The 15,842-nt window shown below is 35.4% G+C and overlaps 1 long non-coding RNA gene across 1 annotated transcript in view; it reads right to left on the bottom strand.

Moving 5' to 3' along the window:
* LOC131801880 (uncharacterized) overlaps positions 1 to 15,189 on the bottom strand; it is a 71,662-nt gene extending 56,473 nt beyond the window's left edge. Inside the window, exons 1-2 of the long non-coding RNA XR_009341947.1 lie at positions 15,058 to 15,189; positions 3,865 to 4,136 (exon numbers count right to left, since the gene is read on the bottom strand). This is a non-coding gene — a long non-coding RNA (uncharacterized LOC131801880). The remainder of the gene's footprint in view (positions 1 to 3,864; positions 4,137 to 15,057) is intronic.
* Between the last annotated feature and the right edge of the window lie 653 nt (positions 15,190 to 15,842).

The following is a 15,842-nucleotide window of genomic DNA, read 5'->3' as shown; positions in this document are numbered from 1 at the left end:
CGGCTGAACTGATTTCGACAGTTCTCATTAATTCAGAATGGCCTCTTGGCAGGAAAGAAAAAACGTCTAAAAAAGCGCATAAAAATATCTCTCTAAAGATGCATTTATGGCCCGATCCTTACGAAATTTTGCATGGGGATAAGATGAGGGTCGGAATAGAAGCGTACTCTTTTTGGAGATGATCGCCATATATTTAGTTGTTGAAATTGACCAAAAAAACTGCAAAATTGTCGGCAGGTTGTAATTATCGCCCGATCCTCACGGACATTTGAAAGGGGGTTACCGGACATTGCAAAAGCCAAGCAGTTTTGGATGGCCATCCAAAAATATTCAATGTGTGAAATAGTTTGCCAACTTTTGTAGAAAAAATACGAAAATTTCTATTCCAGAGACTTTTTGGAGAATTCACAAATGCAGGAAAGACGCACTTCTGACTATTTCGATAACGCTGATTTCGTGGAAGAATATAGTCAAATGTTTGTATCTCATATAGATGCATTTCAGTCAAAAGCCAATAATAAATGTTAATCTTTTGCCACTTCTGAGAGATTATAGGTCTTTGGAAAATATTGGTTCCAGATCTAGGAAGACCATTTAAGTGCAACATCTACCAATAAATTGGATATGAGCAAATTAGTTAGTTGCTATTATTTGAACATTAGAGTTTTCTTTTATTATTTGTCACAATATCTTGTGGAATTCTTTCGACTATCTCGCCTATATAAACTGTATCGGTTATTATAGTGTTGTAGCCTTCGCTCGACTGTAGCCTTTGCTTACTTGTTTTATTTTCAAATGGTAATGAAATTTCAGGGAAACAAACAATCTATAAAAATTTGATTTTAATTTTTCTATCGGGCTATACAATTATTTAACATTTTTAAATCATAACAGGTGAACCTTTTGCAAATGTTGACCATTTGTACCAGAAGACGCATGCTCCTGCCCTGTCCTAAAGTCTATCCCAATACAAAGTTTCTCGTTGATTAGTCTATGATTGAAATCTGTATTTCATCCTCTAAATATTTTGCGTATATCTCAGAAAACAATATTCTTCTATTCTGACACTAACTCAAACTACGAACAAAATACCATGCGGATCAGGTTATATATATGCAGCCTGCAGCATGATTACAAATTAACGTGGACAGATGGACACACTTCTAATAATCCGAAAACTTTAGAAACAGTGTCGATTAAAAACTTTGGAAAATACAAAAGAGGGCATACGTAAAATTTTAAGGTAATTTTTAATGTTCATTTTGAAATCGATTATAAAATAAAAATATGCATTTTTCGCGTCTTAACCTTATATTTGTACAGCATACAAATCTGTAGGTATTTGGTGTTTTAATGGTAATAAAAATCTTAAAATACTGCAATTGAGTTGCGGCCAACCAATGCATGGCCATAAAACACAAACATGAGATTGGTATTTAGTTTTACTAAATGGTGATTTGATGTGAATAGGTGATGGCCAGTTTTTTCTTCCTTTAGGCATTAACAGTCATGTTCACGAAATTGTGATTTCAAACATAACAGAAAAATAGAAATGAAGACAAAAATTATTAAATAGCTGAAAACCTCATAATTTAATTAAAATTTATTTTAAATAAAAATTTTTGAAATGTGAAGAATTTGCGAGAAAAAAAATGTTACGCTTCTCAATCAATTATCTCGATATTTTGGAAAATATAAACTTTCTAGAGAATTAATGAAGTGCCAAAACAGTCTGGCACTAATAAAGATTGGGCTTCGCTATATTTCACAGCCATTGATATATTGATAATTGTATCTCCTGACTTGGAAGATTTCGGACCCAGTTTCTAATTAAATTTAATATTTTGTGTCCTCTGAGGTTATATTAATTTCCCTTAATACTTGGTGCTCTATACCATTAAAAAGCAAATATTCGGTAAGTTCGTCACTTTTCTGTTTTCCTCTTACTTGTTTTCATCAATAATGGAAACAATGTAACAAAAAAATGTATAGTAGGTTAATATATTATTGCTTTTCAGCAAGACATCAAATTCAACACCTTTTGCTATGATACTTAAGAAAATATATCAAATAGCTCCGAAATTTGCTATTTCTGAGGAAATTAGTTTCCACAAATTTTGACAAAACGACACCTTTATAAGGTTTATATTTGGAATTTATGAACCCTTCTTAGAGCAAAGTCAAAAAATTAAAAACCAGTAGGGAAAGATCAGAAGTCGGCCGAGGCCGACCACTATAAGTATTCAGTAGAGATCCCGTAACAAAAAAATTTATATTGGAAATTTATGTGAAGTAGATCATACCAACTATGAACCAACTAACATTGCTGTATAATGCATGATATGACTTCGATAAGGATTATATTTAAAAAAATATTTATTGGAGTAATAGATATACCGTACCGAGTTTCACTTAATGGTAAAATACGGTTGAATATAAAAAATTCTATTCTGATATTACATATATGGTGAGCAATAACCGTAAAATCATATGAAAATGTACAGGGTTGCCCATATTCGACGGACCCATCTGCCAACGCCATAACTTTTGACAGAGATGTCACATCGCTTAATGACATACCGCGTTTGAAGCGTCAGTCCAAGCAGATTTTTACCATAAACCAATACACGCCACGCGAGCGCTCTGAAATAGTCGAAATTTACATTCAACAGAAGAAGTCAATTGTGAAAAAAATGTGAGAAGTGTGCCTTCTAAGAACACCATTAAGCGTTTATACGAAAAATTTTCGACTGGTAAGGCTCTTTCTATTTCGAAGAGGCCATATAAAAGTCGACCAAGGCGATCGGCCGAGAATATCGCTGCCGTACAAGCCAGTGTTGAGAGGTCCCCAAGAACATCCCAAAAACACCGTTCTCAGCAGTTGGGCATGGCTCGGTCCACTTTACAACGGATTATTCGCATTGATTTGCATTTGTTCCCGTACAAAATTCAATTGACGCAAAGAATTTTGCCTGCGGACAAGCCTCGTCGATTGGAACCATGGGTCTGTCGAATATGGGCAACCCTGTATATCAAAGCTATATAAAAATCTGAACCGATCTCGATAAAATTTGGCCGAGGTATTTTAAAGCTCCAACGTTTTATGGTGTCAAATATCATTGTTGTGGAGTGCATATTACGCATGTGAGAGACTTAGAACCCCAAATCGGAAGAAACATATATTCACCCAATTTTATGTACTTCCTTGTAGGCTGATTTCGGTCGGATGTGACAAAATTCAGGTCATTTAGATCGATATTGGCCATTTGGTGCACAATGATCCCGAAATCGGTTAAAGATATATATGGGTGCTATATCTTAATTTGAACCGATTCTCCCCAATTTCAATAGGGTTCGTCCTTGGGTCTAACAAATATTGTTTGGAAAATTTCATCTCAATCGGATAATAAATGCGACCTGTATTTTGTCCACAAAAATACATGGACAGACGGACGAACATGCAGAAAGTGATTCTATGAAGATCCTTAAAGTGATTATGGGCCTATCTCGCTTCCTTCTCCATGTTACAAATAAATGCACAAATACATAATACCCTTACCACTATGTGGTAAAGGGTATAAAAATGAAGATGTAATGCCCGAAATTTATAGCTTATGACCTTCAACGTGGACTATTTTATTTAAAAGAGAATATTCACTTTTTTTGTAATATTACTTTGAAGTAATGGTTTTATGGTTTTGTATACCTGGAGGAAATTATGTAATTGGATGCAAGTGTAATTTAATATTCCGCTGAACCAGAGAGCGTGTGAGCAACAGCATTTCTGACATCAATCATACGTCACCCTACTACTACTTTATGAAAAGAACTACATACAAACAAAAAACAGACTCCACTACTTACCCGCATTCATTTCATATCTTTCCCATCTGGCGAATACTACTGCCACAATTCCATTGTTCGCACTCCACACTCTCCAAGCACCATAAGTGACAAATTCCTTGGGGAAATCAAAAGTTCATACATTTCCATTAAATTGAGTTGCTATTTTTTTTTTATTGTTTTATCATCACCATCACATGGTCAATTTTGTGATTTACTTCAACACATTTGCTACGTTTTTGCTGTTGTTGTTGTTCTTGTTGTAAAAGTTCATAACCTATTAAAAAATAAATCTGAAAAAAATGAATGAAACACAGAATGCAAACATTTATTTAGTGGTTTGCCCAACAGCAACAGGAAATAACAACCGCAGCAGCAGCAACAACAACAACAATAATAATAATAGCAACAACAAAAATATGAAAAAAATAATATAACAAAATTAAGTGGAACATAAAAATGGCACAAAGTAAATTTGTGCTCGTTAATTACTGATGGTGGTGGTGCTGCCCTGGCTGCACCACCATCAGACACAGTTTGTAATGTTTGAACATAAATTATGGTTTACAGTGCGACGATGTCTTTTTTTTTTCCTCCTTTTTAAATTTTTTACATCATTGTAAACTATTTACACTTGTGTACATATTTACAGATAGTAAAGAAATAAAATGTATTTTCAACAATTTTTTTTATATACTACAAATGAGTAAAATTCCTGTAGAGTGGTTTCTCTTGAGTTCCAACAGATCACTGTCGGAAAATGTAGGAAAATATTTTATAATATTATTTATTTTAATTAAAAAACTGTTCTTTCTGGAATCATAGGTTGGATATATAAGATGTATAAAAATTTTAATACAGTACAAGTAAAAACAAGTAAGCAAAGATTATAGTCGGGCGGGACCGACAATGTGATACCCTACAACACTACAATATGTTAGAAGCTCCCTTATGTCCATATCCATTTTGAAAGATTTCGCTTTTCAAATTATGTCACGAAGCATTGCCAAGATATTACCCCTAGTATTTTGACCAGGGACATTTGTCCAATATTTACGGACTCCGTCGTGCTTTTAGTTGTTGTGGTCCATTTATAATCGAATGATCATCCAAAATGCTGGACTTCTTCCCTGTCCTTAACTCTCTTCTCATGCAAAATTTCTTGTCAATTGTGTGATCAGGAAAATGTTTCTGTTTTTGGTTCATTTGAACTCCTAAATATTTTGCGATCATATCCAAATGCAAGAGGCCGCTCTGTATCTCTAAATTTAGACTCATTTATATGATTTGCTTGTCTACGATATTTGGCTATATTCGACAACGAAATTTGCCTAAAAAAGTCAGAAGTTTGCCATTTGTGTATTTTGGATATCGCCTGTAAGTTATTTTTAGCGTTTCGTAGAATGGAAATGTTGGTATTTTTCACACAAAAGTAGTGGTCCATTGTACTCGCTGTCCTAAACTTTAACTTCATGTGAGATTTTGTGTCCTTTGGTTTCTATTTGTGACCTTTATAACGGCTGCAAAATATTTTTTGTTGTTGGTCCATTTCAACCACTAAATATCAATTTGAAACAAAACGCTTGCGAAAAAAATATGAAAAAATGGAGAAAGAAGAATGTCACAAAATATCTGTGTTAACTTCATTATTGGCATATTTTTATGCGATTTTCATAGGCCTCATTCTATGCCAAGAAGGCATTCCGAATTGTCAAAATTTGTCAAAGTCTGTCCAGTCATTCTTGAGATATAAGCATTCTAGCTGACATCCCCTTCCTTTGTACAGGATGAGATTAAGAAACTGCAACTAATTTCAGACTGCTGTCATTTCTAGGACACTCGTCCGACAGCTGTTAAAATTCTTCCAGTAACAGCTCATTATATTGTTTACAAGTGTACAAAAGCATTTTGGTGGGAATTTTCCAGAAAAAAAAGTTATACGTGATGGAAATTAAGCGTGACAGTATGATTTCTTTATATTTGGCTGAAAAACTACAAATGGCTATCGTTAGAGCATTTCAGCATATAAATGTGAATAAATCTTTTGTGTCCCGTAACATCGCTCGTTACCGACGTCAAGGAAGTGGACGGAAGAAAACATCAACATCAGCAGAAATGGTTCGAAAAGTAAAGAAGCGACTTGATCGAAACCCGCGTCGCAGTGGCCGAAAAATGGCTTGTGAGCTGAACATATCGCAATATTCCATTCGGCAAATATTGGAAAATGAGCTCGGGGTAAAGTCACTGAAATTCCAAAAACCGCAACAGAAAGAAAATAGACTCAAAAGAGCTAAAGAGCTGCTTCGCTTGGCCGAAAATGGTGAACTGCCGAATTTGGTTTTCTCCGATGAAAAAACATTCGTTGTCCAGCATTTTGTAAACAAACAAAAAAAAATTATCGTGTTTACTTGCCAAAGAGGTCACCAGAACTCAAGCACCAGCCATGGTGATGGTGTTGGCCGCCATAACAGCCGATGGTCGCTCTCCGCTCGTATTAATCGATCGTGGTATCAGAATAAATCCAGAATATTCTGGAGGGTTTATTAAAGCATTGGGCACGCAAACATTTTGGCCGCAGACCTTGGACATTCAAACAGAACCCAGCACCTTCGCGCCAACCAAGAATGGCTACAAAATGAGGTTCCTCGCTTCATTTCCAGCGAACAATAGCCACCAAAATCTCCGAATACCAATCCGTCGGACTATTGTGTCTGGAGTATTTTGGAAAGCAAAGTTGGCACTTAAAAATACCAAAGTGTCCATCACCTCCAGCAAGCGCATCGCCAGGAATAGGCCAAAATACCGCAGAGCAATATTCGGGCAGCATGTGACGGTTTCATTGGCCGTTATTCGAAGGCCATAATTCGTGCTGAAGATGACCAATTCGAACAAATCTAAACTCATTCTAAAATGTGATGCTATTTCCGACCTTTTTTTGCTTTCGTTCAATAAAATTTAAAAAAAGGAAAAATTATGGCGTTTGACTTTGTTGCAGTTTTTTTTTATCTCACTCATATATGGATTTTCATGTCTCACCGAGATGTGTCGATTTAGTAATATATGTCCGTCCATCTGTCCATGTTAATATGCAATCACCCTAAGGTCGCAAAAAATAGCCCGCTCCGCAGAAAATTTCAAATAAAGGTGGAATTATGGTCAGAATATTAGCCTATTGATAGGGGAGATTGTCGTAAAATATTTAGGGGCTGAAATGGACCAAAAACAGAAAGTTCTCTTGAATTTGCAGTTGCTCTAAAGGTCACAATTGTAAAACAATCGACTTGGAGTTCCGAATTGCTCATTTTTGCACTTGAACCGTCTAAAGCTGTTATTTCGATGAGGCACGTTTTGGCCGTATCAAATGATATATACCCCTTCTAGCCATATGGCTGAGAGTATAATAAGACCCGTCTTTAACCGTATCAAATTATGTTTACTTCATGTAGCCATATTGCTTTCATTTGCCGAACTATGTAAAATGGATTTAGGTTTTAATTTTGATAGAGAGTATATATTAACATTTCATAGGATCTGCAAAAAATACCTATTTAGGAATTATTTTCGAAATTATTTGGTATGTTCTGCTTTTTTTTTTTTTTTTCAGAAGCAAGCCAAATTTATCCACAGTTTAAAATCGGTAAGAGAAAATCGGAGCTTTGTCGAAAAATCGCAGAAAACAGTCAACAAATTTAAAATGTAATTTTCTTAAATAAAAATATGATTGATTCTATAAATATGGGCTTATCTCATAATCAGTATGGCATAGGGTATAAAAGTTTGAATGTTTCATTCGCATAATAGGACCATCTCTAACCAATTTTTTCAAAGGTGTTTGTAACACGCCTTAAAATTTAAAATTTATATTGATTTATACATATCGACATTTATTTTCCTCTTTTGTCAACAGTAATTTTGCTTTAGTTTAACTAAACAAACACGACAATAGCCCCTAGCATTGGCTACACTCAAAATGTCACTCTGCATTTGAATTGGCTACGATTTATGTGTGTCTGGCCAATGTTTGTTCAGTAATTGCCGGTTTAGTTGCATAAAATTCGACGAGTGCTAAACAATTTCGTAGATTTTGTTTATATATTTTTGTTTTGTCGTTATTGTTGCTGTTGTTGTTGTTTTTCATCAATTTGGATGAATTGCTATCATTTTGACGTTCATGTGTTGGTATTTGTTTTATTGTTTTGTTTCGTTTTTATACCCTACAACACTATGTGTTGGGGGTATTATAAGTTTGATTGGGCCAGCATTTATGTAACACCTCGAAATATTGGTTTCCCATATAGGAAAGTATATATGGATCTTCCTAGCTCGCCGAGCTGAGTCGATCTAGCTATGTATGTCCGTCCGTCCGTCTGTCCGTCTGTCCATGTTAATTTGTAATCTCTCTACAGTTCGCAATTATGGTCCGATCTTCACGAAATTTAAAATGGAGGTAGGGCTAGGGTCAGAATAGAACCCTATTTCTTTTGGAGATGATCGCCAAATGTTTAGGGGTCGAAATGGACCAAATACTGAAAAAATATCGGATTTTGCAGTAGCTATACAGGTCGCAATTATAGACCAATCGACGCGGAACTTCGCATGTAGCTAGAGTTTAGGGCGGGGAAGAAGCCTACCAATTTGGGTGGTCATCGGATAAAATTTAGCGGGTAAAATAGACCATATCTTTTGTGCTGAAAAAATTCAAAATTTTTCATTAAACCGCGAATATTTTAAATCCCGGCAAAATCACAAAGCCTTGACAAGGTTACTTCTGATCTTTACATTGATGTTAACATCCAACAAAACGGATATATAGCAAAATATGTGCGATATATATGTCTATCAAAGAAGATATACTTGAAAGATCTCTTATATGTCGAGAACGGCTGAACTGATTTCGACAGTTCTCATTAATTCAGAATAGCCTCTTGGCAGGAAAGAAACAACGTCTAAAAAATCGCATAAAAATATCTCTCTAAAGATGAAAATATTGGTTTTGTAACATTTTCTCATATTTTTTTCAAATTTGTCATATTTTTGGCATATTTCCATTTTGAATTAAACATTTGGTAATATTTCTACAGCTAACAAAACTAAGTAGTTAGGATATGAGGATATCATATACATATCGCATTTATGGCCCTATCCTTACGAAATTTTGCATGGGGATAAGATGAGAGTCAGAATAGAAGCCTACTCTTTTTGGAGATGATCGCCATTTATTTAGGGGTTGAAATGGACCAAAAAAACTGCAAAATTGTCAGCAGGTCGTAATTATTGCCCGATCCTCACGCACATTTGAATGGGGGTTACCGGGCATTGCAAAAGCCAAGCAGTTTTGGATGGCCATCCAAAAATATTCAATGTGCGAAGGAGTTTGCCAACTTTTGTAGACAAAATACGAAAATGTCCATTCCAGTGACTTTTTGGAGAATTCACAAATACAGGAAAGACGCACTTCTATTTCGTTAACGCTGATTTCGTCTAAGAATATAGTCAAATTTCTGTATCTCATATAGATGCGTTTCAGTCAAAAACCAATAATAAATGTTAATCTTTTGCCACTTCTGAGAGATTATAGGTCTTTGAGAAATATTGGTTCCAGATCTAGGAAGACCATTTGAGTGCAACATCTACCAATAAATTGGAAATGAGCAAATTAGTTTAAGTTGCTATTATTCGAAAATTAGAGAACGAAACCTGATGGTTTTCTTTTATAATTTGTCACAATATCTTGTGGAATTCTTTCGAGTATCTCGCCTATATAAACTGTATCGTTTTTTATAGTGTTGTAGGGTATTCAACGGTCGGCCCCGCTCGACTGTAGCCTTTGCTTAGTTGTTTTTTTGTATTTTTGCATGAGGGGAGGAAAACAACAATACTAATAACAAAACTTTGCTCTCGCCAAATCTTTGTTGCCGTATTGTTGACGTATGATTAATGTTTATATTGAGGGCGTTCTATTTCAATACCCACTTTGATGATGACGACGACGATGGGATGATGGTAATGGTGGCGGTGATTGAAACATGGCCCAAGGATTTTATTGTCGTAGGTTCGTTAGGATATCTTGATGGACGTACATACATATGTATTCATATGTATGTATGTGCGATATGTGAGTTTACAAGGCTATGAGAACATAAGATCATATCGTTTTATGGCTTTTTGATGTCTAAGTCAGATTTTACGGTGATTAGATAAAACAGTGAGTGAGTGAGTGTGTGTGTGTGTCGAACATATTAGTCTTGTAATAATAAAATTTTATTATACATCTAGACATATTACATTTAGTGTAATACATTACTTTATTATAGTAGGCATAACTATGTAATAAAAATTTTAGATATACGACAATCAGCATAAAAATTAAATATAGCAATTTTTTTTCCAACATTAAATAAAATGATGATTCATTTAATAATATCGAAAGAAAACATCTTATCAACAGGGCATTGGGTAAAGTTTGAGATACCTCACAGGGCTACTTAAAAATAATTTTTAAGAAATTATAAAAAAATGTATTATTTTTTATTTGAATGTCGAAGGTTGCCATTATTTGTTGTCCCGTTCAAACAATCTTCACAGGTCTGAAACAGACGTAGACATAGAGCCGTCAACAGGTCAATTTCAATTTTGAAATAATGTAATCCCATTTTTGTAGGATCAATTTGAACAACGGGCTTATCTGACTTCCAGTATTAACAATTTTCGCGGTTAATATACATTTTGAAATTTTGGGAAAAATTTTCGGCCAATTGGCCCATAATTTTGATCTGTATAGCGAATAATAATGGACTGACGAGATTTGATATTACAAACTGTTAATCCTATCCCATTTTAAAATCTATAATTCTATACGTTTACCAATTGATATTGATCCAAATTTTGTGCACGCGTATACAAAATTTTATCATATTATTTATTTTATAGCCCATATTTATACCCTACAACACTATGTGGGGTATTATAAGTTTGATTGGGCCAAAAATTATGTAAAACCTCGAAATATTGATTTCCCACATACGAAAGTATATATGGATCTTCCTATCTCGCCGAGCTGAGTCGATCTAGCTATGTATGTCCGTCCGTCCGTCCGTCTGTTCGTCTGTCCATGTTAATTTGTAAAAACTCTACAGGTCGCAATAGAACCCTATTTCTTTTAGAGAGGATCGCATAATATTCACGGGTTGAAATAGACCAAAAACTGAAAAATTTCCTGATGTTGCACTTGCTCTATAGGTCACAATTATAGACCAATCGAAGCGAAAGTTAGCATGGGGCCAGAGCTTTAGGCTGGGCAGCTGGGCCTTCCAATTTTGATGGTCGTCGGGTAATATTTAGTGGTTGAAATAGACCATAGCATTTGTGATAAATAAAAGTCAAATTTTTCATTAAACCGCGAATAGTTTCAATGCCGGCGAAATCACAAATAGATGAACAGGTCAATGCCGATAGTAAAAATATCGGATATATATATAGCAAAATATATATAATGTATATATACAAAGGAAATGGGTTGTTAGCTAGAGTTTATCGCATGCGATTTTTTCAATTCGACTTATAATATTGAAGTGAATATTTTGTAATTTTTTTGCACTTTACAACACAGGTTGGGGTTCCATATTCGACGGACCCATGACTCTTTGTGCCCATTCCAATAGACGAGACTTGTCCGCAGGCAACATTCTTTGCGTCAATTGAATTTTGTATGGGAACAAATGCAAATCAATGCGAATAATCCGTTGTAAAGTGGACCGAGCCATGCCCAACAGCTGAGAACAGCGTTTTTGGGATGTTCTTGGGGACCTCTCAACACTGGCTCGTACGGCAGCGATATTCTCGGCCGATTGCCTTGGTCGACTTTTATATGGCCTCTTCGGATTAGAAAGAGCCTTACCAGTCGAAAGATTTTCGTATAAACGCTTACTGGTGTTCTTAGAAGGCGCACTTCTCACACTTTTTAATGTTTTAAAAGCACGTTGAGTTTTCACAATTGACTTCTTCTGTTGAGTGTAAATTTCAACTATTTCAGAGCGCTCGCGTGGCGTGTATTGGTTCATGGTAAAAATCTGCTTGGTCTGACGCTTCAACCGCGGTATGTCATAAAGCGATGTGACATCTCTGTCAATAGTTATGGCGTTGCCAGTTGGGTCCGTCGAATATGGGCAACCCTGTACATACCAAAGAGATCCCAACGTAGATTTCCTATCTTCTGTGGTCTCGTCTGAGCGTTGTTGTGTACGTCGAGCCTCATTTAAGCTCATCCCATGAATATTTAAGGGAAGAGCACGGTTTCTGTTTTGTACTGAGACCATTAAAGATCTGGTACCAACAAAATACAATGAAATCGCGGCTCATAAGGATATACGTCTTTTCTAAATTCAAATTAAGTTTTAAATAAGTGGTCTTGTTTCGCGATTAAATAAAAGGAAAGTGATTAATTGTCCACATCTTTTGTTTAACAAACTACAACAATTTAATGTAATGAACTGTAAAACCACTTGTCTGAATTATTGTCCCGCTTATAATGAGTATATTGCATTTTCAAACGAATTTGTTTTTGGTGTAATTTGACTTAATTATTTGCCTGATTAGGCAAATACAAAATATGTGTACACAAAACACACACACACACACATATGTTGGTTTAATAATATTATCATAATATTGACAATAATGACATTTTGTTTTATCACACAACGACATTTCAATAACTCATTATATTTTATTGGCTGAATGACAATAATCAAATGATGAAATACATTAAACTTTCTACCAAGGCCATATCCAATTGTTAATGACTTTGGGAAAGTATTTGTTTTGATTTGATTGTAATTATGATTTGATTTGAGACTGAAATGAATGACACTTAAAGTTAATGAGAATTATAACACATTTCATACGAGGTCAACATAGATTATGACAAAAGATTGTGGCGGGCCCAAAATTAATAGAATCGATAATTAGGAGGGTGAACATAATTACAGGATCATGGCAGGGGATGTGCAATTCCCAGTCAAAGACCCGTAAAGAAAGGTCAGGAGTTGGCCGGGACCGATTTTATGATACCCCAGACCACTATGCGTATTTAGTAGAGCTCACGTAAAAAAAAAATTAAATTGGGAATTTATGTGAAGTACAGCGTTGCCCATATTCGACGGACCCATCTGGCAACGCCACAACTTTTGACAGAGATGTCACATCGCTTAATGACATACCGCGTTTGAAGCGTTAGTCCAAGCAGATTTTTACCATGAACCACTACACGCCACGCGAGCGCTCTGAAATAGTTGAAATTTACATTCAACAGAAGAAGTCAATTGTGAAAACTCAACGTGCTTTTAAACCATTAAAGTGAGAAGTGCGCCTTCTAAGAACACCATTAAGCGTTTATACGAACAATTTTCGACTGGTAAGGCTCTTTCTAATCCGAAGAGGCCATATAAAAGTCGACCAAGGCGATCGGCCGAGAATATCGCTGCCGTACGAGCCAGTGTTGAGAGGTCCCCAAGAACATCCCAAAAACGCTGTTCTCAGCTGTTGGGCATGGCTCGGTCCACTTTACAACGGATTATTCGCATTGATTTGCATTTGTTCCCATACAAAATTCAATTGACGCAAAGAATGTTGCCTGCGGACAAGTCTCGTCTATTGGAATGGGCCCAAAGAGTCATCGAAATGACCGAATGGAACAAAATTATCATGTCCGGTGAAGCCCATTTCACATTGAATGGGACCGTAAATAAGCAAAATTGCCGTTTTTACGCCACTGAAAATCTTCAGGAGATTCAAGAAGTGCTTCTTCATGACGAAAAAGTCACAGTTTGGTGCGGCGTTAGTGCGAAAACGGTCATTGGGCCGTTTTTCTTCCAAAATGAAAATGGCCATGTTGTCACCATCAATCAGGTGCGTTATCGCGACATGATGACCAATTTTGTGATGCCAATTATTCGTCGAAAGCGTATGAGGCAGTTCTGGTTACAACAAGACGGCGCTCCACCGCACACAAGTCGCATAACAATGGATTTTCTGAAGAATTTGTTTCCGGGCCGTTTGATAGCGAAAAGTGGTGATTTGGACTGGCCACCGCGTTCGCCCGGTTTGACGCCGCCTGATTTTTTCTTCTTCTTCTTGTGGGGATATTTGAAGTCAAAAGTTCACGTTAACAAGCCAAGGACCGTAGAAGAGCACAAGGACAACATTCGTGAAGAAATATCCGCTATTCCGGCCGAAATGTTGTCAAAAACGATGGAAAATGCAGCAAAAAGGGCACAATACGTCATCAACGCCAGAGGCGGTCATTTGAGAGATATCATATTCAAAAATTGATGTAAACAAATCTACTACAAACATTGCCAACCGCCAAATTTTTATTTTTTTCTTTGATTTAAAAAAAAAACATGGGTCCGTCGAATATGAGCAACCCTGTATTTGTAGGATGAATTCAGTCCGACATGCCAAAATTCAGTCCATTTTTGGGCAATTGGTGCAAAATAAACCTGACATCGGATAAAGATATGTGTGAGTTATATCTAAATCTGATCCGATCTCGATAAAATTTCCCAAATGTATTTTTGAGCCTCATAAGTTATATCTTTGCAAATATCATTCTTGTTTAGTGCATATTACGCATATGAGGGACCTAAATCCTTAAATGGGATAAAATATATGTATGGGAGCTATAGCAATATCTGAAGCGATTTTCACTAAATTTAATGTACTTAATTCTAGACTGAATTCGGTCAGGTGTGCCAAAATTCAGGCCATTTGAACTGATATTGGCCATTTGGTGCATAATTAAACTGAAATCGGTTGAAGATATATATATGGGAGCTATATCTAATTTGAACCGATTCTTACCAATTTCAATAGGGTTCGTCCTTGGGCCAAACAAATATTGTTTGCAAAATTTCATCTCAATCGGATTATAAATGCGACCTGTATTTTGTTCACAACAATACATGGACGGACGGACTGACATGCATAAATCGACTCAGAATGTGATTTTACGAAGATCCTCAAAAGTAACTGTGGGTCTATCTGTGGTGGTATGTGGTGTAGGGTATAAAAAGGAAGGAATGTGGCGAATTGCGTTAACCTTAGGTGTAAAGACTCAAATGATGTATCCTCATTCTTTCGGCTTAATATTGTTTGGAACAGCAAAATAATCAGTCAATTTACCTCATAACGAAGAAATTATATTTACATACTTACCTAGATCAGAACTTTGCAATCAAGAGAAACGCTTGAATTCTTCCACTTTTCTTGTCTTTCTCCGGCAGCACCTTCCCGTCGTAACAGATCATTTATGGAACTAATACAAAAAACTGAAGAGGTTAACCAATTACGGACACGGATTTTCAGGTTATTTATATTTTCTAAGGTACATTGCTTCGCTTCTCTAAGGTATTCCTTTAATGGATCCTCTTATACGTAACACGAATAATAGAAAGCTTTCGATATTGAATTTCTAAATTCAAAATTAAATTAATTTTTAAGAAAATATATCAACTCATGTAATAAAGTTTTCAATGGCATCCTGCAATTTATGAAAAAAGTCAATTCAAAGTATGTTTCAATTAGGAAACCCACTTAAATCATTGACCCTTCAGAATATTATTTTTAGAATTTTATTATTAGGTTTTTAAAAAGTGAATAAAGTACCTAATTTAAAACAAGAAAAACTTTCTCATTTTCTTAATTTTTGGAAAAGTTACAGGGCATTCATTCTCCTTGTAATGTCAGTTGCTTTAGCTTTAGCCACCAGTGCATATATATATATATATATATATATATATATATATATATATATATATATATATATATATATATATATATATATATATATATAATATTAATATTAAGTGGAATCAAGCTCAATGGAAAAAACATTATTTCTGGGATGAGTCTACGTTTAATATTAAAAGCTCAGACGTGAAAAATGTTACGATGAGCAGACCAAAAATGAAAGACTCAAGCCGTAGTGTTGCAAAAGTACA

This window comes from Musca domestica, unplaced genomic scaffold (assembly GCF_030504385.1).
Source record: "Musca domestica strain aabys unplaced genomic scaffold, Musca_domestica.polishedcontigs.V.1.1 18, whole genome shotgun sequence".
NCBI lineage: Eukaryota > Metazoa > Arthropoda > Insecta > Diptera > Muscidae > Musca > Musca domestica.
Note: the sequence above shows the minus strand (reverse complement) of the source record. Positions and strands in the feature narration are given on the sequence as shown.